The sequence below is a fragment of the Delphinus delphis genome, chromosome 14 (genome assembly GCF_949987515.2).
Source record: "Delphinus delphis chromosome 14, mDelDel1.2, whole genome shotgun sequence".
Taxonomy (NCBI): domain Eukaryota; kingdom Metazoa; phylum Chordata; class Mammalia; order Artiodactyla; family Delphinidae; genus Delphinus; species Delphinus delphis.
In genome coordinates, this window is record NC_082696.1 from 77,533,570 (window position 1) to 77,560,724 (window position 27,155).

A 27,155-nucleotide genomic window follows, 5' to 3' on the forward strand; every position below is an offset into this window, starting at 1 on the left:
TTCCTGGATGTCTCTCAGGCACCTCAAACTTACCTACATCAAAACACTCCCTAACTTGCTTCTATTATTCCTCTCACATTATTTCCCTCCCTAACTTGCTTCTTTTCCCAAATACCCTGTAATCAAGAGTGATAGAGCACTTCCAAACAGCTTCCAAATTTCTTTCTCATTTCCAGGACCACTGCTTTAGTTTACAACTCTAACTCAGCATCCTACTTCGAGAATTCTTTTAATGAAAAATCTCTTCTTTCCCCTGGTTAAATCATGCACTGATTCAATGGCTCCTCATTGCCTGTAGATAAAATCCACATTCTGTAGACTGGGAATAGAAGACCCTGCATGATACTATCTCGTGCTATTATCTCCCCAGCCCGTATCAGCTCACACCTTCTTATGTGCTCCCAGCACACCAAACAATTTGTCGTTCCTTAACGTACTGTGCTTTGTTACATGCTTTCATCTGTGTTGCTCCCCTTGCCTAAAAGCACCTCCTCTCATCTCCCACCCTTCTTGTTATCCACCCACTGTCATCTACCAGGTGTCTCTCTCCGGAAACTATTCACTTCTATCTTCAGGCTGGATTGGTGTCCCTTTGCTGGGGTCCCAACTCATTCTGGCTATATTTCCAGGTCAACCCTTTTCTAATAGAGTTGTCAGTGCCTCTCTTCCCTATTAAACTATGAGCCCGTCAAGGAAGGAGGATGCATGGGACCCATTTCTTATTACAGAGTCTGACAGAGAGGAATAGTAAACACAGAGCCTCTCCTGCAGGAAGTACTCAGTTAGCACGTACTCAGTTAAACTGAATCTCGGATGAAGAACCCACTGGGAGTACATCTGGAAATGGAGTGGCTGTAGCATATTCAGCTTATTTCTCATGTGTCAATGTTATTTAAAGGGACAAAAACTCAACTCCCCTCCCCAGAGTGTGAGGCTCCAGTCTCTTTGTTAGTCTGCTCTATTGGATTTTGTTAGTCTCCATTCCTGTGGACGTTATTTAACTATTCAAACTCACAAAGATACCATCCGATTGCTTTACTGAATGGAATTTAGTTTGGCCTTTAGAAAGCTATCTTAACTCTTTCCAGCCAGTAGGTTATCATTTAGTTAGAGTATTGAGGTGGCGAGTGGTTGGGGAATGAATGAAGAAGTGATGGCCTCTGACAACATTGCAGAAATGGCAGGAGAAATCTCCAAGTGACCACATGCGGGAAAGGATAAGTGGGTATTAGATGAGGGCCAACAATGAGATAATTCAAGTCCAGTTTCCAGGTTTCAGCTACTACAAAAATGTTGAAGATTTAAAAATAGATATAATCGGTTCCCCGTCCCATTTCCAGATGTGGAAGCGTCCTCTGTCCCGTTCTCAGACTCTGTGGGTCCAGCAAGACATATAAAGTAGAGGAGGGGTGGTTAAGTCTGGACAAAGTTGAGGCATGACCTAACGTTCCACATTCCAAAAGGAAAAAAAAGAAACCTCAAAACAAAAATCACATCACTGTATTCTTGCAGACATAGCTGAGGTTAATATTAAAAGTGTCACATCAGTTTTATTTTATTTTCTCTTTCTGAGGAATGAAGCAGCGGGAAAAGGACGAAATGAAGTTGAGGAAGGTGAACACATGACTTATAGTTCATATTTTCCAGAAAAATATAGCATGTAAAAACCTTTCTGGAAAAAATGCTGAAACTGGATTGGATTATTATAAATTTTGAATTCAGGTACATCAGCTATTTTATCAAAATGAAAGTCAAGCTGTGTTCACCCAGAAAGCATTCCTCAGGGGTGTTAAGTGTGATGATGGTTATAAACTTTCTCAGTTAGATTTCAAGAAAAGAAAGAGTAAATGTAGTTTGGCTTGTTATTCGTACTCTACTGAATTATGTCAGATCCAAACTGCACAAAACCTTTAGGTTAATTTTGGAAAAAAAGAAACTAAAAATCTTTTATGTGCATTTTTGTTGATACCGTTTAACCTTCAAACATCACACAGTTTATTCAGCTGCCTTTTTCTTTCTTTCTTTTTTGACTGTGCTGGGTCTTTGTTGCTGTGAGCAGCCTTTCTCTAGTTGCAGCGAGCAGGGTCTACTCTTCGCTGCAGTGGGTGGACTTCTCATTGCGGTGCTTCTCTTGTTGAGGAGCACGGGCTATAGGCGCACAGGCTTCAGTAGTTGTGGCTCACAGGCTCAGTAGTTGTGGCTCGTGGGCTCTAGAGCGCAGCCTCAGTAATTGTGGCTCACGGGCTTAGTTGCCCTGTGGCATGTGGGATCTTCCCTGACCAGGGCTCGAACCTGTGTCCCCTGCATTGGCAGGCGGATTCTTAACCACTGGACCACCAGGGAAGTCCCCAGGTGCTTTTTTCTTAATTATACTTTGTTACTAAACAGAGTGAAAGTATCACTTGAGAAATCACTTACTTTTTCAGGAAAACTATGCATATCATTAATAATTATTTTATTAAAAAGAGATGTTAAGAAAGGTTTTACTGAAGAAAAGTTTTGGAAGGAATCCCCTTTTTTTTGGTTTCTGGAAATATGTGGAAGTCAGTAACAAAGCTTCGGCTATCTTTTATTGTGAAAAGATTCATTTGGTTTACTTTAAATGGGTTTATTGAGAAAAAGAAAGTGGAGAAAATTTCTATAACAATGAAAGAAACTTCCTTGGGCAAATCTGCTAGCTGCTTTATGCTTTGGTTGCCTCATGTATAAAGTCAGTTTGGATTAACTATATAAAAATGTTCCAGGCTTTAAAATTCAATGATTCTGCTACCTTCTTAATTATCTAAAGGACAGTTGATTTAAAAAACATACAACACTATACACAACACTATAAAGTGAGTACTATACATCTTGCTTTTGAAAAATAAAAATTATTAAAGATCAAGTAATATTTCATTCATTCTTATTTTGCTTTTGTAGTCAAGATAATTTTTTTTTTAATGAAGGAGTAATGGTTTTGCAGATTAAACTGTTCAAAGAGGTAACACAATACACATTTTGGCCAGATGCTGGAAGTTTGGGCATTAAAATCAATGCCTAGTTTAAGTCAAGGCTGAAGATCACCATCGTAGAACGAGCCTCTGGGGCAATGGAGGAAAGCTGAAATGTTATCCAATAATTATTTATTATTAGATTGTCCTTGATAACTGTTCATAGTAAACATTTAAATGTGTTAAATAACTCAGGAGCAATAGTCTCTCAGCACTGCGGACAACAAATGGCTCTGAGCTTCCTCCAAACCACATTTGTGTTGCCAAATAAACATTCAACTGGTGGTTGAAAAGCCCCACCTTTCTCTAACACCATTGTTTTTTCTTCATATTCTTTATTACTTCTGGATAGAAGACAGTTTTCATAGCTGGATGTTGTCAACATGATTTTGGAAACCTTTTTCCCCCAAATCTTGAAATCTTGAGATGTTAAATTAATATTCTGCTTTCCATGTATCACAGCAAGATATAAAAATTACAAACTAGTACTACTTGAAGGATGTATGACTTAAAAAAATAAATAATTAAAAAAAGAGAAATACAGTGTTTAAAGATATGTATCCATGAGGTATCACTGAGACATTAATCTTTTCTTAAAAATTATAACTTTTGTTGTATAATCATTTATTTACAAGTCAAAAACCCCAAAAAGCTCTGAAAATAAGTTTTTCTTTTTTTGTAAATATGTGGCAAATATTTGGTGGCAAAACAGGATCTGAGCTGACATAATGTCATTCCAAGGTTTATTTACTTTACTTAGAATGACTGTTGCAGTGGGAAAATATTACTCTTCTTGATTACATTTGCTTCCCTAACGCTGGGGATTTTATATAGGAAGCATTCAGATACCATGTTACCTTTCTAAAAGGTAGAAAATTCTGAATTTTTAAACACACACAGCCCCAAAGCTTTCAGATAAGATTTTCCATATTCTTAGGGATATGCTGTGGAAGATTGTTTCCCAAAAATGTCCTCAACAAAATTCCTTATTCCACATGTTCTTTTCGAACCTTAACATGATCTCATCAAGAGGTAGAACCTAATTCCTTTCTTTTGAATTTTGGCATGTTTGGGGCTTGCTTATAATTAGTAGGATGTGGCATTATTAACATTATGTGTTTCTAAGGCTGGATTTAAAAATGCCACAAATGCCCTTGTTCTTGTGGGACACTTGCTCTTGGAGTCCAGACACCACACTCTGAGGAAGCCCAAGAAACCTATGAAAAAGCCAACATGGGGCTTCGTTCCGTACTCGTAGGTGAGTTATCCACCAATAGTCTAGACCAGTGTGTCAGTCATGTGAATAAGCCATCTTGAGAGTTAACTATCTAGTCCCCAGTTGAACGACTTTAGGTGATACTGTGCTTAGTCCTGCTCACATTTCAGATTCATGAAATTTGAAGCCATTCATGAATAAATTAATGATTTTTTTGTTGTCACTAAGTTTTGGGGTAGTTTGTTATGCAACAATAGTACTGGAGGCTTAAACTGCCTTGTAAGCCGCTCAGTTGCCCCAGGGAAGCCATTCATCAGGGAAGCCCAAGCTACCCCACACGGAGAGACCTTACGGAGAAGCTCTTAGACTGCATTTAGAAAAATAGATCCCAGCCAGTCACCTGCTCCAGCTGCAGCCAACATTTGACCAACTCAGAGAGAGACTGACTCAGAACACCCCATCCATGCTCTTCCAGAATTCCTGATCCAAGAAGCCAAAAAGGAAGAGCTATGAACTTAAGAAATGGAAGAGGCAGCTAGGTGAAACCATTTTTAGGAAAGATCAAACTGGTTCTGAGTGGTTTCTGTAGTCATGTGTTCTGAGGTTTTCACTCTGATCACCTTTAAAGAGATCAGACCTGCACAGAGTATTACATATGTATGTATGTATGTATGTATGAGAATACAGTGTGTACGGGAATATAGAAAGGAGAGTAGTTAATTCTGCTCTGGGGCATTTGTGAACAATTTGTAGAACAAATCAAATTGAAACTGGTGCCTGACAGTTGGTTAGGAGATTTTTCCAGGTTGTAAAGTGTGGGTTTGTATGTGTTATGGCTATGTGAGGAGAAAAGAAAAGAGGAGGAGAGAGACAGCTGGGAGAATGGCTACTGAGACTTCCAGAGGCTAGGTCTTGATTTTTGTCCTTTCTTCCTTCCTAAGAAATTTCTTCTTTTGATTTCCTTGAGATAATCCCATTTAAGGTAGTACCCTTTTTTTTTCCTCTGAAACTTGTCCTCAAAAGAGCCTTGACTAAGACAATTCTTTTGGTTTATGACTACCCTATTCTAGGTACTGTGATAGTCATGGTGCATATGTTAATCAATTTAATTCTTACAACTACTTTTTGAATTTCAAAAATTCAAAACGGGGATATCGTCATCCCCATTTTGAAGATAAGGAAGCTGAGACTAAATACCTATTAAAGTTACAAAGCAGGAAAATGAAAATGCTGGATTCAAAATCTAGACTTTCACCCTTTACGGTACAATGGCTCTCGTGTTTGATCTTATTCTCTTTAGAGCTCATCTGGTATTTATATATTTGTGTTGCCCATATATTTTATATGTAGACCTGCTTTATCCCCACAAATTCAGAGTATAGTAGAATTTGTATTTTAATTTTATTTTTTCCTTTGAGTTGGCCTTGTATTTTGTCTAGAATAGATGCTTTAATATTTAGTTGACTCAATTAGTGAAAAATAATGAAAAAACTAATGGCAGATAAGAGCTTTGGATTATGATTAAGACTTGAATGAAAATGAGAAAGAGACGTGTTTCTTCTGTTTCTTTCTGTGGGAAGGAGGAAAGAGGCTGTGACCTCGGGTGTGTGGGACTTTGCAGGGTATTTATACGAGGCTGGACGTCTGCAAGGCTCCACTACAAGAGCTGTTCATCTTTGTTTTATAGCTGTTTGCTATGATGAAATAGACATTTGAAAGCAATTCTTGAATTCTTTGCAGATGACCAGATTTAATATTATTTTCTTTAAGAGATTCTTCCCTTTGTACAGTGAGATTTTCCTTAAATACTACTTCTTTAGAAAAAATATTCTGCACTGGTATTATTTACATACTATGTAATTTTTCTCTTGCCTCAGATATTTTTGTTCCTTTCCTGCTATTATAGTAAAAGATAACAACCACAGTGAATCTGACATTTAACTGACTAGCTTCTTTTGGAATACTGAAAAATTAGATTAGATTTATATTCTATTATATAATGTCAATTTTTTCTTAAACCTTTCAACACCAAAAATATCTCTCAGGTTAGCCTAATGTATTGTATAAATGTTCAAGTTGAATCATAGACTAATAAATTTTAGTATTTGAAGAAGAAAAGGAAAGTATGCAGAGTGGGGTCTGGACATTAAACACATACACACACAAACCCTCCAGGTGACTCTCAATGCCCAGCCAGGGTTGAAAAACCAGTGTCCAACATTTTATCTTACAGATGAAATAATTGAATCAGAGGAAATATTGATAAAATGTCATTTGGGTTCCAGAAGAATGCATAAAACTAAAAATAAACTTAAAAATTCACCTAACAGGAATGATTTATTACCGTAATATATTTAGTAATAACACTTATTGGCAAACGACTGAAAGCCAACCCCAAATGGCATATGAAAAAAGGCAAATGGGTTGGCTTATAGAATTCAGGAAAATGTTGACTACCAAACCCTGGGAAGGGCAAGGATGCAGTTGGGCGTGAGGCACATTCCATGCCAGGTACTCAGATGCCACCATTCCTGTCTGTTGTTGAACTTTATTCTCTTCCATTGAAGAACACACTTCTCCACATGGCAGAACATGTGGTTGCCAATGGCTTTCCATCTTTATACTTCATCCTTTAAGACACCAGGAAGAGAATGACCTCAAGATATCACCCTAGGGCTGAACTAAAATATCCTAGAAAAGGATTCAACTTGAGTGGAGCACAAAACATAAATCAAATTGGTCCAAGGGACAAGGTCACACTGTACTGAAAGAAGCATTTCCTTCTAAACATAATGATGGGGGAAGAGGCAGTTTGTAGACAGGAGATCCTTAGCAAACCAGCTCAGGTGTCTACTAAAGTAACTTAGTCAGTTAATTGAGAGAAATGCATTTAAATACCTCTAAAATTCTTTCATTGGAAAATCTTTACCTGAAGTACAGGATAATTTTCTTGGGGAATCATTCTCTAGACTAGAATCTTCCAACCTTCTAGCAGTGGTGGCCCAAGAACTCCATAGCTCAATGCACAGACTTTTACCTAGTCTCCTTGCATTTCATCCTGTGCCTCATTTTTTGTGCTACATGAGGTCTGCATCCCCAGTTTAAAACAGCCTGGTTCAATTTCTCCAGGGAATAAGTCTCTCTTCTCTGGCAAAGGAGTGGAGGAAGAGGAAGTCATTTTGTAAAAGTTGAGATGGGCCTGGGGAGACATTGTACAGCAGGCTGAAGCTCCTGTCTTTAGAAGGGCCTGCTTGCAAGGTTGGCCGTTGGCTGGCTTCTGGTACCTTGGCTTTTCAAAACGTTCCCTTTGTCCCTAAGTGGTAAGGTTAGTTGCTGTGCCTCGTCTGTTTATACAACACTGTGATTTATGGTGAATACCTGCTTTCCTGCTGCGAGTGTAGATTTTGGTAGGTGCTAGGCAAAAGGTGCTTACATGATCAGCCACCAGTAAAAACCCTAAACTTTTAGTCTCAAACAGGCTTCCCTGGGCAGCAACACCACACATGTTGCTGCATTTTCCTCAATGGCAGGAATGTGTGCTCTGTATGACAGAGGATGGAGTGTAGGAAGTCCTCGCATTGATTCCTCTAGGCTCCACCTATGTCTTTCCTACTGATCCTTCTTGTATCACTGTAATAAATATTCGCTGTGAGTACAACTATATACTGAATCCTGTGATTCCTTCTAGTGAATCATCAAAATTGTGGGTGGTCTTGGGATGCCTGAAACAAGGACCTCACTTTCCAACTTCACGGTTTGCCCCAGTTCTGAACCTCTCTTCGATATTGCTTTCCATGGCCAAAACATTGTAATTCATCGGCTTTCCTTCTTCGCAAACCTGGTTGGAGTCTTATCTCACTGGTGTCCCCTTTCAAATTCTTTTGTCCGTATGGACTTTCATTACCACTTTTCATTACTGTAAGGTGTTTTGAGTGCAGATTTATGTAAGGGAGGATAGAAACATGTGGCTAGCTTGTCATATTTATGTGGAAGCCCTCTATTATATCTGTGAGGGTTTTTTCCCTGTTCCATTTATCCTAGTCATTTTTCAAAAAACACCATATTTTGGGTCCCCAATATCTATCTTCATATCTATCTATAATTATTTTTATCTCTTTGTCCATTTCTTCATTTTGTGTAATTTTTCTGAAGTTACTTTTCCATACCATCATTAGAGTCTTCTGTGTATTAATGGTTTTAATTACATTACAAATCCTTCATTTGTATTATTTTTCTCTGTAGTTCTTTTTGTGCCTATTTGATTTTAAAAATAAAATATCACCCTAATGCCTTATTAACTCATGTTTCAGCATGTTTCATAGAGTTAGTGTTCTCAACATTCCTTGAAAGTACAGACACATGTTATTTAATTCTTTGTGATATATTTCAATTTCCTAAAATTGTTTCTCATTTCTGACATCCTCTATACCTTTTGTAATATATACCTGAAGTCTTTTTGACAAAGTTTCAAGTTGCAATATTTTTCTATCTACACATCTTGGAATAAATGGTTATTTCTCCACCTATTATTTGTTCCAGAATAGTGTAGTTGTAACTTCCTTGACTTTGTTATTTGCAGCTACAATCTGAGTTTTTGTTTTTCTCCGTTTTGTTTCTTTGTTTGCGTGATTTTTCTTTAATTGCTTGAGACTATTGTGTTGGCAAATTGTGACACAACTTTTGCTTCTGGGTGTGCCAACACTTTGGTGAGAATACAGTTTAGAAAATGTACTGACTTCTTAAGTATATTTTTTCCCCCTAAGTTATCTTTGTTCTGAAACTGCAGAGTTGGCTTTGGGGATATTCTTTTCCATGTCACACAACCCACTCTTACCTCCACACCTAACACCTGACAGCTAAGAAGTGAGGTTAGAGGAAAAGTACTGGTAATGCATTGGCTCCTGGTCTGTCCTCCAGCCCCACCCCCACTGATGATCTGTGGAAGTGGGGAAATGTGCTCCAACTTAGAGATTCCCCATCTTTTCTTGTCTGTATAATCTCCAGTGCTTGTGCACGTGGGCTTCAGTAGTTGTGGCACGTGGGCTCAGTAGTTGTGGCACAAGGACTTAGCTGCTCCGTGGCATATGGGATCTTCCCGGACCAGGGCTTGAACCTGTGTCCCCTGCATTGATAGGCAGATTCTATTTTTTTTTTAAAATAGGTCTTTACTAGGGTATAATTGCTTCACAATAATGTGTTAGCTTCTGTTGTACAAAAAAGTGAATCATCCATATGCATATGTATACCCCCATACCTCCTCCCTCTTGGGCCTCCCTCCCATCCTCCCTATCCCACCCCTCTAGGTTGTCGCAAAGCACCGAGCTGATCTCCCTGTGCTATGCTGCTGCATCAACATATATACACTATGAAATGCAAAACAGTTAGCTAGTGGGCAGGATCCTTAACCACTGTGCCACCAGGGAAGTCCCCACTAGAAGGCTTTTAAATGACAAACCTCTCAGATTGATATTATATGAACTTCCTAGCCTTAAAGGAAACTTTGGATAGTTTTAACTGAAAATAAAATGACCCCAAAAATGGGGCTACCCCATCATCACATACAGTTATTTAGAAAAGGTACAGTCTGAATTGACAAGCTAGAAAAAAGACTCACCCTCTGAGTTGATAAGAACTAAAGCCAAAGAGCAATGTTTGGTGAGTGGAGCAATAAGGATTTTGGTTGTCACTCAAGCTTTTTGGCTGGGCATAAACTATACAGCATAACAAGTCACCCTTCAAAAAACATGGTAGGTATCTAGTAAAATCAGTAGTGTTTAATTTCTATGCAAAAGAAATTGATTGAAGTCCACAGCTAACATCATAGTCAATTGTGAAAAGCTGATAATTTTCCTCTAAGATCAGAAACAAGACAAGGATACCCAGTCTTGCCAATTTTATTTGACGTAGTACTGGAAGTACTACTCAGAGAAATTAGGAAAGAAAAAGAAATGAAGAGCATCAAAATAAGAAAAGTAGTAAAACCATCACTATTTGCAGATAACATGATACTATATTATAGAAAACCCTAAAGAATCCACCAAAAACTGTTAGAACTAATACATGAATTTGGTAAGGTTGCAGGATACAAAATCAACATATTAAGTTTTCTTTGCATTTCTATACACTAATAATGACCTGTACACTGAAAACTATATGACATTGATGAAAGAAATTAAAGATGATACAAATGAATGGAAAGATGTCCCATGCTCATGGATTGGAAGAATTAACATTGTTAAAATGTCCATACTGCCCAAAATAATCTTAAGATTCAATACAATTGTTATCAAAATTCCAATGGCATTTTTCATAGAAATAGAACAAATAATCCTAAAATTTGTATGGAATCACAAAAGACCCTGAATAGCCAAAACAATCTTGAGGAAGAAGGACAAAGTTGGAGGTATCATGCTTCCTGATTTCAAACTATACAACAAAGCTATCGCAGTCCAAGGAGTATGGTATTGGCATAAAACAGACACATATATCATTGGAACCAAAAAAAGAGGACAGCAGTAAACCCACACATATATGGTCAATTAATTTATGATAAAGAAGTCAAAACTGTACAACGAATGGTGTTGGGCAAACTAGACAGTCACGTGTAAAAGAATGAAACTGGATCACTATCTTACACTATACACAAAAATCAACTCAAAATGGATTAAAGACTTGAATGTAAGACCTGAAACATAAAACTCCTGGAAGAAAACAGGTGGTAGGCTTTTTGATATAAATCTTAGCTACGATTTTTTGCAAAACAACAAAAGCAAAAATAAGTAGGACTGCGTCAAACTAAAAAGCTTCTGAACAGCAAAGGAAAACATTAACAAAATGAAAAAGCAACCTACCAAATGGGAGATAATAGTTGCAAATCATATATCTAATAAGGGATTAATATCCAAAACATATAATGAATTCACAAAACACAATAACAAGAAAACAATCTAATTTTAAAAAGGACAGAAGATCTAAATAGACATTTTTCCAAAGAAGACATCCAGATAGCCAACAGGTACAAAAAGTACTCAAAATCACTAATCATTAGGGAACTGCAAATCAAAACCACACTGAGATATCATCTCATGATAGCCATTCTAACTTATTGAGTTATAGGACCCATGATGGCATCTTAGTATAATTTCTAACAGGTAATAAGTTTAAAAATTTTATAAATGTAGGCTATTTGACAAATGGAAACTTGACTGCAAATTACTATAGCATGTTATCAGTCCTATAAATTTATGTTACTTGAAGAATAAAAAATTTGTATTTTAATAATAATATTCATGAGGTAAATTAACAACTTAATATTTTCTGTACATCTTCACACTCTGTGTTTAGCTGCCTGGAAACTATTCAACATCTACTTATGATTGTTTTTTAGCACCTTTTAATGCAAACATTACATAGAGTAACTGTTAAATTTCTTTGGAGAGCAGAACTGACATTCTGGGTGGATAAAATAAGATTAAAGTACTTTAAAAAATACCCTAAATCTGTCATGTAAAGACGTTTCCTGTTAGCACCAAGAGCTGCAGATGGTCTCATCACCAAATATATCTACAATGTATGTTATGGGATTATGAAGTTGAATTTCTAAAGCTCTGACAATGTTCTCTGGTTACTACCACTTATAATATCTTAAGGTTGTTTACTTCTTTTTCTTAACACATTAGTACCAGGTTTCTCCTGGAATAAGAGAAGAGAAATGAGAGGTTTTTCATAGCTACTATAGATATAGAGAAGATGAACTTTGCAATTTAGTTAAAAACCGTAGTTGAAAAGTAACATTGAATTATCATCCAGCTATCTATTTAGACAAAATCTCTAGTATTAAGTCCCACAAATACTGAAACATACTTTAAAAATAAACATGGATAATTTTATCCCTTTGATTACAAGTGTAAAGGTATTTGTTCTATGGAAATGTATACATATAAAATGGTATACATAATTTATGACATTATTTATAGTAAGTATATGAAAATATGATAATATATGCATATAAAGAAACTATTGTGTGTATGGAATAAGGTGTGGCATTGCCATTCAACAACCCAATAAGCTTCCTCCAATTTTGACAAATTGAAACTTCTGAACTGCAGATAAGATGATATATTAACTTCTAAAAATTCAGATATTTAGTTCATGGATCTTGGTTACTTTTTCCTCTACAATTTGGAATAGATATTTTGTTCTAGAAGGCTCTGATGTAAGCAACACATTTCATTTTGGTACAAACTGTTATGAATGGCTTGGGAAAATACATTATTCTATAACTTGAAGAGTGGAAAGTTTCACACTCTAATTTAGACTTTCAGACTTTGTATTGAAACTTAGAATATTCCATCTATTTTTAGAAAAGAACATTGCGGAATCCACAAAGAATTCATTAATATATTTTGTTGAAAGTATGGGTGTCTCCTCCCTGCATACATTTGTCTGCCTCATTTCTAGGCATCACAATCCCATCTGATCCCTCTACTTGGATTAAATACTCATAGGCTGCCCCCTGGAAAGTGAACAGGCGATTCTGAGGACAAGACAGGCAGTGGTCTGGAACCACATTATAATGAAAAATAAAAACATACTCCTCATCATGAGCAAAAAATGCTGCTGAATTATCGAAACACAGGCCCAGAAGATAGAATGGTATTAAGACCAATTAGTGGGAGGAGTTGTTGGATAATGGGGTTTTCTTGTGAAATGAAGGAACTTTTCAGGTAAGCAAGGACTCTGAATTAATAGTCTGTTACACAAAACTCTTACAGACAAGATAGAAAGCGGCACTTGATCTAGAAAATCTGTGAATTAAAATAATACTTTGATTGATCCTACCAGCTATATAATAAAAAAATACCCTAGATACCAAACAGTTTCTTAGAAGTGGAGAAATAAGAATCCCATGGTCATTATCCAATTGGCAATTTAATATCTCTAAGAGTCATGTAACAATTCTTGAGATGGGATATACAACTCAATAATGAAACAACCCTGATGCGAACGTGTAATGATCTGATATGAGAGATCTTGATAGAGAAATTAAAGAATTTGTTCAAGTGTTACCCAACTTATAAATGTACACGCCTAGGATGTTGTTTAGTCTCAATTGTTCACCAGATTTTGGTGATATCACAGGTCAAAGCAAACAAAATTAACTTTATAAAACATATTAAAGAAGAAATATGATTTAAATTTGCTGCCCCTGAATTTGTTTGTAGAATTGATATAGAATGCTCTTATAGCTATGAATAATTTATAAATTAACACAAATGTCCAGGCATTGGAGAAGTGTAACCTCAACTTTAAATCTACTGAAAGTACTATTAGAGACTTAATTTTATTTAAGTCCTTGATGAACCATATGGTACTAAGGCAACAGGTGATATTTAATGGTTCAGTAGCAGGAGCTAAGATTCCTGAAATATTTCAGTTGTGACATCTGCTTAAACCATTCAGTGTTTGCATATTAATCACGTGATGCAGTTGGAATAACTGACATTTATAGACTCTAAGAACCATTCTGCTTTCGGACAGATAAAATTGGCTTAATTCTCCTTAGTTACTGAGAGTAACTGTGTCATCACAGGTGGTCATGTAGATTAATAGACAGTATAAGAAACAAGAAGGTAGTTTGGTTTTTTCTTGTGATATTAAATTTTAAGTTATTGACTCACTTTCCCCTCATGTATTTACAAAATTTTTAAGGAAAAACTTGCCAAAGAAGAGACACACTCACACATGCATGGGTAAATGTGCACACACACACACACACACACACACACACACACACAGAGACAGATTAAATGTGGAATATTTTTAAAAGATAATAATGCATCTAAGAGGAGAAAAACAATTATGCTCCATAATTCCTCTGACAGCACCAATTCTGATAACAGTCACAAAGGCCAAAATGATAGCATTTTAAATTACATATTTTCATAATCAGAGAAGGGAGAACAGGCTGGCTATTGAGAAAGACAATTCTGTTCCTAATTAACAAACAAAAAAAATGGACAACAGTAGTTTTACAGTAAATGTAGAATCAGAATTCAAAAGTTTATTTCCAACATTCACCTTGATAAACTCCAAGGGCTAAAACTACATTGTAAGTCTGTGATCAACCCCCTGCAAGGAGTTAGTGTAACAAATGTTAAGGTATTTATTTGGTATGGAGAGCTCTCAGGTAGACCTTTAATGACTCATTTGATTCAAGAGTAGCACTAGAATCCTTAAATGAATGTTCACAAAGCACTCATTCTGGATTGCAGACATCATATATCACTTATTGTCAAACAACACGTTCACTTTGGGAAGCCAGCAAAGCAGGAGTTGTGACTACTTTGTGTTAGTGAAAACTGAGAAGGCTGCCAGCGCTCTCCCCTGGATGGAAAGACCCTCTGCTACCACAAGAGTTGGAAAGATGATATATATATATATATATATATATATATATATATATATATATATATATATATATATATATATATATATATATATATATATATATATATACCTGCCTCAATCATATATCCTCCGATACCTGCACTCATGATTACTGAGATTTACAGTTGTGATGGGCTGAATTGTGCTCCCCCATTCATATGCTGAAGTCCTAACCCTAGTACCTCAGAATGTGACCTTATTTAGAGATAGGGTTTTTACCAAGTTAAAATGAGGTGATTATGGGCCCTAATCCAATATAACTGTTTTCCTTATAAAGAGAAATTTGGAGATGGACTCACATACAGGGGAAAAGCCATAGGAACATGAAAATGGCCATCTACAAGCCAAGGAGAGAGGCATGGAATAGGTCCTTCCCTCACAGCCCTCAGAAGAAACCAACCCTGCCTACACCTTCATCTTGGACTTCTAGCCTCCAGGCTTTGTGGCTGTAAATGTCTGTTTAATCCACCCAGTTTGTGGTATTTTGTTATAGCAGCTCTGGGGACCTAATACCCCAGCAATGATTTAGGACATTTGACCATGCACCAGAATAAATCCAAAAACTAAAAGAAACTGATGGAAAAAATATAGCTTTCTTTTTATGACTCTTCATATTTAGTTGCCATTTTCTGCTGAATATGACTATACAGTTGTAAACAAACATATACTTCTAAGCTGTTAACCAGACAGAAATTCTTACATTTAAAATAATTTAAAAATATCCATAGGGAATATGTAAGAAAATTTTATTTTCATAACAGTATTTTCTAAAAAAAAACTTGATTTTTATTCTAAAGTTTTATTACAATTGTGTGTAAAAATATTTTTCAAGCTAATTTGCTTATCCTTTTGAATTTCCACTTTTTTTCTCATCAGAAAACATCCTTTACCTAAAGATCTTGATCTGTGGTGTATTTTGTACTGTCATTAGGTAGAATGCTGAAATGCGATCACTGCTTTTAGTCTGATTTATGTGGAATTTACCAAACACTGAAGGTTTAATAAAGTTATAGTAGGCTTTTTTATTCAGTGAATTTACTGACCTTTCTGACAATAAAAATATTTAAATTTGAATTCAAAACTTTTTTATAGATGCCAAAATATATTCCTAGACTGAATTAAAAAATATACAATAAATTTAAAGTTAACCTTTATATATATCGATGTATTACAAAATACTTATTGATAGTAGAAGCAAAAGGTTCTTATTAAAATAATCGTTTTTACTGAAGTATAATCTGAAATCCTGAACCGAGGTTAAATATTTTAAAATAACTTTTTAACTCATTTTTTGGCTCAGCAAATCTATTGCTGTTTGATAGCTTATGCCTCTGCATTCAGAGTAGGACACACAAGCTGAATTCACATTGTAAGCAAAATGTTGTGTCTTTTTCTTTCATAACAGTAATAATCATAGACTCATGAACATAAGAGATATTCTATATGTGTTTCTTTACATAGACATGCCAGCCCCTGCTCTCATTCAGATGTTCATCCTCTGGCCTCTGTTACCTGGATTACTAACATCTCATCCCCTTTTTAAAATTCAAAACTTCACCAAACATGAGAGTAAGTTACAAGCTTTATTTTCCTAATCCATATATAAATTATCTTCATGTTTAGAATTCTATTTAGCCAAAAAAGGGACACATAGGAAAACGAGTATATGTCCTTCTTTGACTTATTCTTTCCTTGTCACTTATGGGTTTTCAGTGTATATATAAACTCTTCCATTTGTCATTTAAGTGAAAGCTGAGTGATTTTACTGTATGATGTTTTTAGGCTTAAGTGGTTTGATGATAGGGCTATTAGTGGTAATAGTAACTAAAACCAACCATGCAAAATCCGTCATACCATTCTAAAACATCTGGATTCTGCCCCACCTCAAATCCCCCCAATTTGTATACATTTTATGATTTTTAATCTACGGGGAGTCTTGTTTTCTTAGGCAGTAGTAATCTTGCTCACTAGGTAGCAAAAGGAAAGTCTTTCAATAGAGGAAAATTATTGGACAAGTGAGATTGGTGATTGTCATAAGAACTCATTGACCACAAAAGGAGAGTCAGCAACTTGGGACATGGCCGAGACCAAAGACCAAGCAATCTCAGCTGGCTTACAAAGACAGCTCTTCCTCAAAAACCGTTCGTAATGCAATACTCCCTAAATTAATAATTTCACTTTGATTAACAATGTAATCAAAGATTATATTGGAAGCTGGGATCTACCCTTCATCCATTTAAAATGAAATCTCAACTTTAGATTTATCATAAAAATCACTCAAGGAAATAATAATGTTCAAGATTTCATACACAGCTCAGTTTGAAAATTGTATGCAAATTATTTACCCAAACGTTTTAAAGCCAAAGGTTTAGCTGTGGCAGAGATGACTAGCGCTCCTCAAACATGTACTTCTCCTTTCTTGGTATAGAATTGTCTCTGGGAAACAGCTGCTCAACCAGCAACCAAATTCCCCAAGTCCTCACGGCCTTGACATTTTGGTAAAGGCTCTGGGTAGAGGGACTGCCATGAATTTCTGAAACCACCTGTGACTTTTAGAATGCCATTATTTTCAGTATAGTCTATCTCTCCCTCTTGGAATCTTTAAGCAAAAATAATGCTAGTCCTGAATACTTTGTCTTCCTCAGTCGTCTAGCAGACACAAGAGCTACTCATCCATATGGTCAGGCTCTCTGAAGTCACCTGACCCACAGGTGCTGGCATGGATTCCCCTTTCTTGGCGACCATGCCCACTTTACAACGGAGGTGGCCAGATATGATTTTCTATTTTTATCATGACTGAGTATGCCTTTGGGTCTTTATAAGATTGGCAAACTGTTTGTAAATTTAAAAAATCAGAGTTACAACTTAGGTTAAATACAGGAGAAGAGGTTGCTTCCCACACAGAACGCTTACCCTTTGTCCCCACTACTCACTCTTCTACGCTCAGCCATGTCTCACATTTGCAGTTAGCTATGTGGCCTTTGTGTTTCTAGCTCACACTGTACAACAGATTTTAAACCTCTCATAAAATTCCCCTTTCTATTAAGTGTAAAAATAATTCTCTGACAGAGGGGCTATAACAAAATTCACTTGATGTTTACCTCCCATGTGTAGCCAATGTGACAGTTTAAAAAATCCAATGTTTGCTTTGTTGTATGAAATAAAAATGCGATATGCCTCCAGTCACTTCATGTCATATACTGGGGAAAGTGTATTTGAAAGAGAATTGAACACGTGGAGGTGGGATAATGACGCTAGGTTTCTTCAGTATAGAAGATGGTCCAAGAAGTTCAGCTTAACAGGAGAGAAATGAGGAAACAGCCAGTTATCAGGGCCAACTTCTTAAGAATTCTGCTGTAGGTACTTTCTCTTTAGTGTAAACAGTGAATCCAAGTGAACCAAAGATAATTTGTTTAAGCACTGTTGTCCCTAAAAGTAAGAAAATTTCATGGATTGGATTTTAAAAGCTAGTGGAAACAAAATGAAAAATAAGACCTCACATTTGTGTTACCTTCTCACCTGCCTCTCACAGCAGCCTTTTGGAAAAGATGAGGTCATACTGTTTGATTCTATTTTAGAGGTAAGGAGGCTTTCACTTACAGAGGTGATGTGTGCAAGTTCTCAGAACTGAGACTTGGGTTAAGTCTCTCCTTCATTATTGCAGTCCCTGCTTCGTATATAATGATGCTGCTCGGATTATGCAGGGTTGTTTAGTGGCGTGAAGAGATGGTGCTCTTTGTAGGGCATACGACATCCAAGAACAGGGTCAGTTGGCTTCCTATTGGCTTATTTTGTCTACTTTGGAGTTGTAAAATCTGTCAAATGATATTCAGAATTTTTATATTTTACTATAAAGTGAAATCAAGTGTATGCACACACACATGTATCAATGAAATAATATCATTTGAAAATTTAAGCTGAATACTTGCTATAACATTATCATCAGGGAGATATTCAGAATATTTAGGCACCTTTTATGGCACAGACAGTAGCGCATCAAAATAGAACACTGGCCAATCAGAATGGAAGTTGATCATAAACAGCCCGTTTGCATGTGTCTCAGTGGACAATCAACTCTAACTCTGAAGTATCCATAGACTGGGATACCTGGGGGCAAAGATAATAAATGTCAGCTTCTTCCTGCTCTGTGAAATCTGTGAAAAATGATTCATAGACCATGCTTATGTTCAGTCTCTTATTTTTCAAAGTAAATAGTTCAAACTTTCACAAATTACTATATTCATCAAAACGTTATCTTATGTTAAAAATCACACGCTGAGGTTCAGACTCTTGCAAAACTGTGAATAAACTGGATCTCTCTCCTGGGCAGTTTTTTGTTTTTTTAACATCTGTATTGGAGTATAATTGCTTTACAATGGTGTGTTAGCTTCTGCTGTATAACAAAATGAATCAGCTATACATATATATATATTCCCATATCCCCTCCCTCTTGTGTCTCCCTCCCACCCTCCCTATCCCACCCCTCTAGGTGATCACAAAGCACCGAGCTGATCTCACTGTTCTATGTGGCTGCTTCCCACTAGCTGCTATTTTACGTTTGGTAGTGTATATATGTCCATGCCACTCTCTCGCTTTGTCATAGCTTACCCTTCCCCCTCCCCATATCCTCAAGTCCATTCTCTACGTCTGCATCTTTATTCCTGTCCTGCCCCTAGGTTCTTCAGAACCATTTTCTTTAATTTTTTTTTTTAGATTCCATATATATGTATTAGCATGCGATATTTGTTTTTCTCTTTCTGACTTACTTCACTCTGTATGACATTCCATCCACCTCACTACAAATAACTCAATTTTGTTTCATTTTAAGGCTGAGTAATAGTCCATTGTGTATATGTGCCACATCTTCTTATCCATTCATCTGTCGATGGACACTTAGGTTGCTTCCATGTCCTGGCTATTGTAAATAGTGAGGCAATGAACATTGTGGTACATGTCTATTTTTGAATTATGGTTTTCTCAGGGTATATGCCCAGTATTCTCTATCCTGGAAAATGTTCCATGAGCACTTGAGAAGAAAGTGTATTCTGTTGTTTTTGGATGGAATGTCCTATAAATATCAGTTAAGTCCATCGTGTTTAATGTATCATTTAAAGCTTGTGTTTCCTTATTTATTTTCATTTTGGATGATCTGTCCACTGGTGAAAGCGGGGTGTTAAAGTCCCCTACTATGATTGTATTACTGTTGATTTCCCCTTTTATGGCTGTTAGCATTTGCCTTATGTATTGAGGTGCTCTTATGTTGGTGCATAAATATTTACAATTGTTATATCTTATTCTTGGATTGAATCCTTGATCATTATGTAGTGTCCTTCTTTGTCTCTTGCAATAGTCTTTATTTTAAAGTCCATTTTGTCTGATATGAGAATTGCTACTCCAGCTTTCTTTTGATTTCCATTTGCATAGAATATCTTTTCCATCCCCTCACTTTCAGTCTGTATGTGTCCCTAGGTCTGAAGTGGGTCTTTTGTAGACAGCATATATATGTGTCTTGTTTTTGTATCCATTCAGCCAGTCTATGTCTTTTGGTGGGAGCATTTAATCCATTCACATTTAAGGTCGTTATCAATATGTGTGTTCCTATTACCATATTAAAAATTATTTTGGGTTTGTTATTGTAAGTGTTTTCCTTCTATTGTGTTTCCTGCCTAGAGAAGTTTCTTTAGGATTTGTTGTAAAGCTGGTTTGGTTGTGCTGAATCCTCTTAGCTTTTGCTTCTCTGTAAAGGTTTTAATTTCTCCATTGAATCTGAATGAGCTCCTTGCTGGGTAGAGTAATCTTGGTTGTAGGTGTTTCTCTTTCATCACTTTAATTATGTCCTGTCACTCCCTTCTGGCTTGCAGAGTTTCTGCTGAAAGATCAGCTGTTAAACTTATGGGGATTCCCTTGTATGTTATTTGTTGTTTTTCCCTTGCTGCTTTTAATATTTTTTCTTTGTATTTAACTTTTGATAGTTTGATTAATATGTGTCTTGGCGTGTTTCTCATTGGATTTATCCTATAGGGGACTCTGTGCTTCCTGGACTTGATTGACTATTTCCTTTCCCATATTAGGGAAGTTTTCAACTATAAGCTCTTCAAATATTTTCTCAGTCCCTTTCTTTTTCTCTTCTTCTTCTGGGACCCCTATAATTTGAATGTTGGTGCATTTAATGTTGTCCCAGAGGTCTCTGAGACTCTTCAATTCTTTTCATCCTTTTTTCTTTGTTCCACTCTGCAGTAGTTATTTCCACTCTTTTATCTTCCAGGTCACTTATCTGTTCTTCTGCGTCATTTATTCTGCTACTGATTACTTCTAGAGAATTTTTAATTTCATTTATTGTGTTGTTCATCATTGTTTGTTTGCTTTTTAGTTCTTCTAGGTCCTTGTTCAACATTTCTTGTATTTTCTCCATTCTCTTTCCAAGATTTTGGATCATCTTTACTATGATTATTCTGAATTCTTTTTCAGGTAGACTGCCTTTTTCCTCTTCATTTGTTTGGTCTGGTGGGTTTTTACCTTGCTCCTTTATCTGTTGTGTATTTCTCTATCTTCTCATTTTGCTTAACTTACTGTGTTTGGGGTCTTCTTTCTGCAGGCTGCAGGTTGGTAGCTCCCATTGTTTTTGGTGTCTTCCCCCAGTGTCTAAGTTTGGTTCAGTGGGTTGCGTAGGCTTCCTGTTGGAGGGGACTGGTGCCAGTGTTCTGGTGGATGAGGCTGGATCTTGTCTTTCTGGTGGGCAGGACTGCGTCCAGTGGTGTGTTTTCTGGTGTCTGTGAACTTATTATGATTTTAGGCAGCCTCTCTGCTAATGGGTGGGGTTGTGTTCCTGTCTTGCTAGTTTTTTTGTCTAGGGTGTCCGGCACTGTAGTTTGCTGGTTGTTGAGTGGAGCTGGGTCTTAGCGTGTGATGGCGATCTCTGGGTGAGCTTTTGCCGTTTGATATTACGTGGGGCCAGGAGGTCTCTGATGGTCCAATTTCCTGAACTCAGCTCTCCCACCTAAGAGGCTCAGGCCAGACACCTGCTGGAGTACCAAGACTTTGTCAGCCACCCGGCTCAGAAGAAAAGGGGGAAAAAAGAAAGAAAAAAAATGAAATAAAATAAAGTTATTAAAATAAAAAATAAAAGAATTATTAAAAATTAAAAAAATAAAAAGAAAGAGAGAGCAACCACCCAAAAAACAAATCCACCAATGATAACAAGCGCTAAAAATTATACTAAAACAAACAAACAAAAACAAAAAATGGACAGACAGAACCCTAGGACAAATGGTAAAAGCAAAGCTATACAGACAAAATCACACAAAGGAGCATACACATACACACGAAAGGAGAAAAAGGAAAAATATATATATATATATATATATACACTAAAAAAACAAAAAGGGAAGAGAGCAACCAAATCAATAAACAAATCTACCAATGATAATAAGCTCTAAATACTAAACTAAGATAAACATAAAACCAGAAACAAATTAGATGCAGAAAGCAAACCCCAAGTCTACAGTTGCTTCCAAAGTCCACCGCGTCAATTTTGGGATGATTCATCGTCTGTTCAGGTATTCCAGAGATGCAGCGTACATGAAGTTGATTGTGGGGATTTAATCTGCTGCTCCTGGAGCTACATGGAGAGATTTCCCTTTCTCTTCTTTGTTCGCACAGCTGCTGGGGTTCAGCTTTGGATTTGGCCCCGCCTCTGCATGTAGGTCGCCTGAGGGCATCTGTTCTTTGCTCGGACAGGAGGCGGTTAAGGTAGCAGCTGATTAGGAGGCTCTGGTTCACTCCAGCCGAGGGGAGGGAGGGGTATGGAATGTCGGGCCAGCCTGCGGCAGCAGAGACCAGTGTGACATTGCATCAGCCTGAGGCGTGCCGTGCGTTCTCCCGGGGCTGTCCCTGGATCACGGGACCCTGTCAGTGGCGGGCTGCACAGGGTCCCAGGAGGGGAGGTGTGGATAGTGACCTGTGCTTGCACACAGGCTTCTTGGTGGCTGCAGCAGCAGCCTTAGCGTTTCATGCCCGTCTCTGAGGTCCGTGCTGATAGTCGCGGCTCGCGCCCTTCTCTGGAGCTCATTTAGGCAGTGCTCTGAATCCCCTCTCCTCGTGCACCCTGAAACAATGGTCTCTTGCCTCTTAGGCAGTTCCAGACATTTTCCCGGACTCCCTCCCAGCTAGCTGTGGTGCATTAGCCCCCTTCAGGCTGTGTTCATGCAGCCAACCCCAGTCCTCTCCTTGGATCTCTCCTGGGCAATTTGAATAACATGAGTCTGTTACTGGAGACTGATCCCTTCCCTGCTTAGCAAATCAGCAGCAGGCCCCACTGGACCCTGTTCCTGCCATACACCCTTCAAATCCCTCAGCCACCCTCTGGACCCACTTTCTCTGCTTATGAATGATTCCATATGGTCACATGTTTCATACTTACGTAATATGATGATATAATTATTTTATGAGCTTTTTGTCATAATTTCAAAAGAAACACTTTTCCCCCATATTATTTCTAGACTGAATTCTGTTTAAAAGTATCCTGAAACTTAATGATAAATCTGGTCCTTTCCATGCAACAAAACTTCCACCGTTACAGATAAGTGCAGAAAAGGACTTCCCTGGTGGTCTAGTGGTTAAGACTCTGTGCTCCCACTGTAGAGGACACAGGTTTGATCCCTGGTCAGGGAACTAAGATCCCACATGCTGCAGACAAAAACAACAACAGCAACAAAAACCAAATAAGTGCAATAGCTATTTTTATTCTTTTCATCAGTATGACAACCTGCACAAATAGGAAGTACAGTAATAAACTGACGCAGACTTTAAGAGAAATTAACAGCCATGGAAATAGTTGAGATAATTCCACGAGGTTTGTCAATAAATATTTTCTGAAAAAAATTTGGGGAAAGCTATTTGCATAATTTCCAGTAATATAATAAATTCCTAAGGGAAGTAGGCTTACTGTTAACATTTTATTCAAGTTTTGTACATTCAGAGTTGCAATTAATCTGTGGGGAGAGGGTGCTGAGATTATATAATCTCCAGGTTCAAATAATTGTCTGACCTATTTTTAGTAAATTTCTATAAACTAGATAGCAACTGATAAGGATACCTCCTTTTAGAAGAGGTATTTACTAACTGAAATGTAATATCCAGATTTATAGAGCTGGTTCTCCTGCCTTGCAATGACATATTTAAAGTCATGCTTTTATTTTCAAGTGAAATTGAGGGAAAACTGAAAATTTGTGTCTTTGTTTAACTCCTGCTTTCAACTTTCCCAGACTTTCCCCTTGAGTGTTAAATATACTTTATAATATACATAACATGTAACCACTGAATATTTATTTAGATGATTTTTGTTTGTTATGAACTGAATTGTGCCCACCCCCATTCATATGTTGAAGTCTTTAACCCCCAATTTGACCGTATTTTGAGATAGGGCTTTATATGGAGGTATTTACGATTAAATGAGGTCATTTAAATGAGGTTAAATGTGGCCCTAATTCCACAGGAATTGTGTCCTCATAAGAAGTTTTCATAAGAAGAGGAAAAAACATCAGAAATCGCTCTCTCCATGAGCACACAGAGGAAAGACCTTGTGACTCTATTGCTTAGTAAAAGAGAGAGACATGGCATTGAAAAATTGGCAGTGGCCACCGATTTCATGCATGTGCTCTGATGCTCTTGTGGATCTCCCAATAATTTTGGAGACTATTTACACATGGTTGAAGAACTACAAGAACACTGATGTGCAGCAGATCCAGACCACAGGTATTTGGTCATCACTAAAAACAGATTTACCAATGGGAATTTGCCAGTTTCTGTTTTTCAGAGCAGCTGTTTCCTTCTATGTGCTCAGTAACATTCAGTTTTGTTTACTGATTTGTCCTTTTGGATAGATCACTGTGTTAGCCACCGTGAAGAATTATAAAGAAAATCAGACTTCCAGACTTCGTATTGAAGACACACATATTTATCTGAAGATCTTCCACAAACCCCACTTGAACGAGTGTAGAAGAACAGAAAAGGTAGAAACTTGTAGTCAGAATAGGAGCAAATGGCAAAGAAAAGGTCTCAGTTAAATTTTAGGTAGTGGGGGTCTGGATGAGGAACTGTAAAGCAAGGTATTGCTATTTTTTCTTTTAAATAAGATTTTAGGACTATTTACTTTTTCTCGTTAAAAATAGGGATATTATTTTGATAAGATAATTCTTTTTTTTTTAAAGAAAAAAATTATGAACACAAGTCTTGCTATCCCTGGCTCTTCTGGGGAAGAGGTTGGTTAGTATCCAGGGAACTGCAGTGGTCACTGTCACAGAAACAAAGGCACTATCCTTTACTGTGTGAGGGGTGCCCCTGCTCTCATTCTCTTGCTATATGCAACCCTGATAATATATCTTGGCACTGGCAACACATCTCAAAGAGGCAACTGTCACAGGTTAAAATTTATAGTCACAAACTCATATTTTTTGAAATGTAACTTAAACTTTCCCAAGAGTGTTTATTTCTGTTCAGGGGAAAACACTTAATATTGCCACTTCCAGGAACACTGTTTCAAAATAGTTGCTTTCAGTATACATAGTTCAGTGTACAAAAGTACCTTTTTTTCCAGGTGATTTTCCCTTATCTAGGGGTTTCAAGGGGAACCGAACCCTGGGTACCACTAGCGTGCAGGGATCTTGATTATATCTCCCTACAAACAAGACCCTCCTCTTAGCTCCTTCTAGTAATGTCGATCTGCTAAGTCTTGACTATGTCTTTCATCCTTTCCCTGAAATATCTCACAGCTCAGTATAGGGTTGCCAGATTTAGTAACTAAAAAATATAAAATGCCCTTGTAGTTACAAGATGGCAGCCCAGAGCTTGGCACTGTTACTACAGTGGTCTTTAGTGAAGTGGGAGATGGTCTCCTCTTCACTCTGGAACATAGTGATGAGGCCCCTGGGAAAAGCAGTGTTTGAGACTCTGGGCTTAATAACCATGAAGTTTTCGGATTAGCATGAGCCCTAGAAATTCACTGGGAGCAACGAAGCGCTCTTCCAGGAGACCAGCATCTACCTCAGACACAAGCTCCTCTATTGTGACCTTGGACGTGCCAAAAGAATCACAGAGAAGGAATAAACAGAAATTGGGATCAAGATGACAAAGCAGAAGATGTGGCAGCATCCTCTGTGGTCAGTGAGGAAGTCTTGAGGAAGAGAGTCATGAAAAAAAAGCAAAGTGTAGGAAGGTTAAATTTCAATCTGATAGTGAAGGGGCTTTTAAATGTTTCAACGGTTTGGTTGTACTTTCTGGAGGAGGACAGTTTTCTGGATTTGGTAAAGGCACTGGAGTTCAACCTTCACAAGGACTGTCAAATGGAAAGAGCAGTAATTAGTGCCCCTTCCCTCAATAGTCCAAAGACTGGGACATGGACCAAGGTAGCCTTTGATTCTATTACTTCAAAAGGTGAGAAAAAGAGTTCAAATCCCAAAACTAATGGCCCTTTTCCTGTCTTTATTGGGATAAAGCATACCAATGGAATGCTAGTAACAAGAAGTCGGCTGTGTTAAACTTTTTCTTCATGATTGGATAGTGAAGCATGTGACACAAACCCACTCTGATCTAGCACCTATCTTTAAAGACTGTAAGAAATATTTAGCAGACATTAAACATGGGAACAGAGGCAGTAATAATGATCAAAATGGAACTAACAAAATGTTGGTTGAAACACAGTCTCTTTCCCTATTTGGTTCAAACAATTACAGCAAGAACCATCATTTTTGTTTCATGACAGCAAAACTAAAGCTACATCTGAAAAGAAAGTGAAGTCTGTGTCTGAAAAGAAAATGGACCCATTGCTAGGAGCAATAGATGCTTTTGCAAGAAGATTGATGCCTCTGTTTTAGGCTTGTTAAGCTTTGGCCCCCTGACTGGATTTTTATTTTCCCTTGGCAAACCAGCTTTTTTGGCAAAAATATTCCACAAAGTAAACCAGTTTCTTCACCATTTTTTCACGAAAACATTGGTGAGCCAAGCAGAAAATGGCAGAAATGAATGCAAAGGCAAAGATAAAGGAAGGGATGATGAACCGCCCAAAATAGTAATTACTCAAGTAAAAGGAGATGCTTTTTACTCCAAAAACTATAAACTATTTTATAAGAAAATGAATTTAAAAGAGAAGGGTATAGGTACCCTGCATTAAAACCTATAGCAAATCAGAAGCACAGCTGCAGACACCAATTTAGGAAATATACTGCTGAATGTTTTTTTTTTCTTTTTTCTCGGTACGTGGGTCTCTCACCGTCGTGGCCTCTCCCGTTGCGGAGCACAGGCTCCGGACGTGCAGGCTCAGCGGCCATGGCTCACGGGCGCAGCCGCTCCGTGGTATGTGGGATCTTCCCGGACTGGGGCACGAACCCGCGTCCCCTGCCCTGCCTCGGCAGGCGGACTCTCAACCACTGCGCCACCAGGGAAGCCCTCTTTAGTACTTTTTGAAACCCTACTTAGAGAATTCAACTTACCCAGCAAAGTAGACT

The 27,155-nt window shown here is 37.5% G+C and overlaps 1 pseudogene; it reads left to right on the forward strand.

The window, feature by feature from the left end:
• LOC132437180 (nuclear pore complex protein Nup50-like) overlaps nt 1–26,898 on the forward strand; it is a 78,057-nt pseudogene extending 51,159 nt beyond the window's left edge.
• The last annotated feature ends 257 nt before the right edge of the window (nt 26,899–27,155 follow it).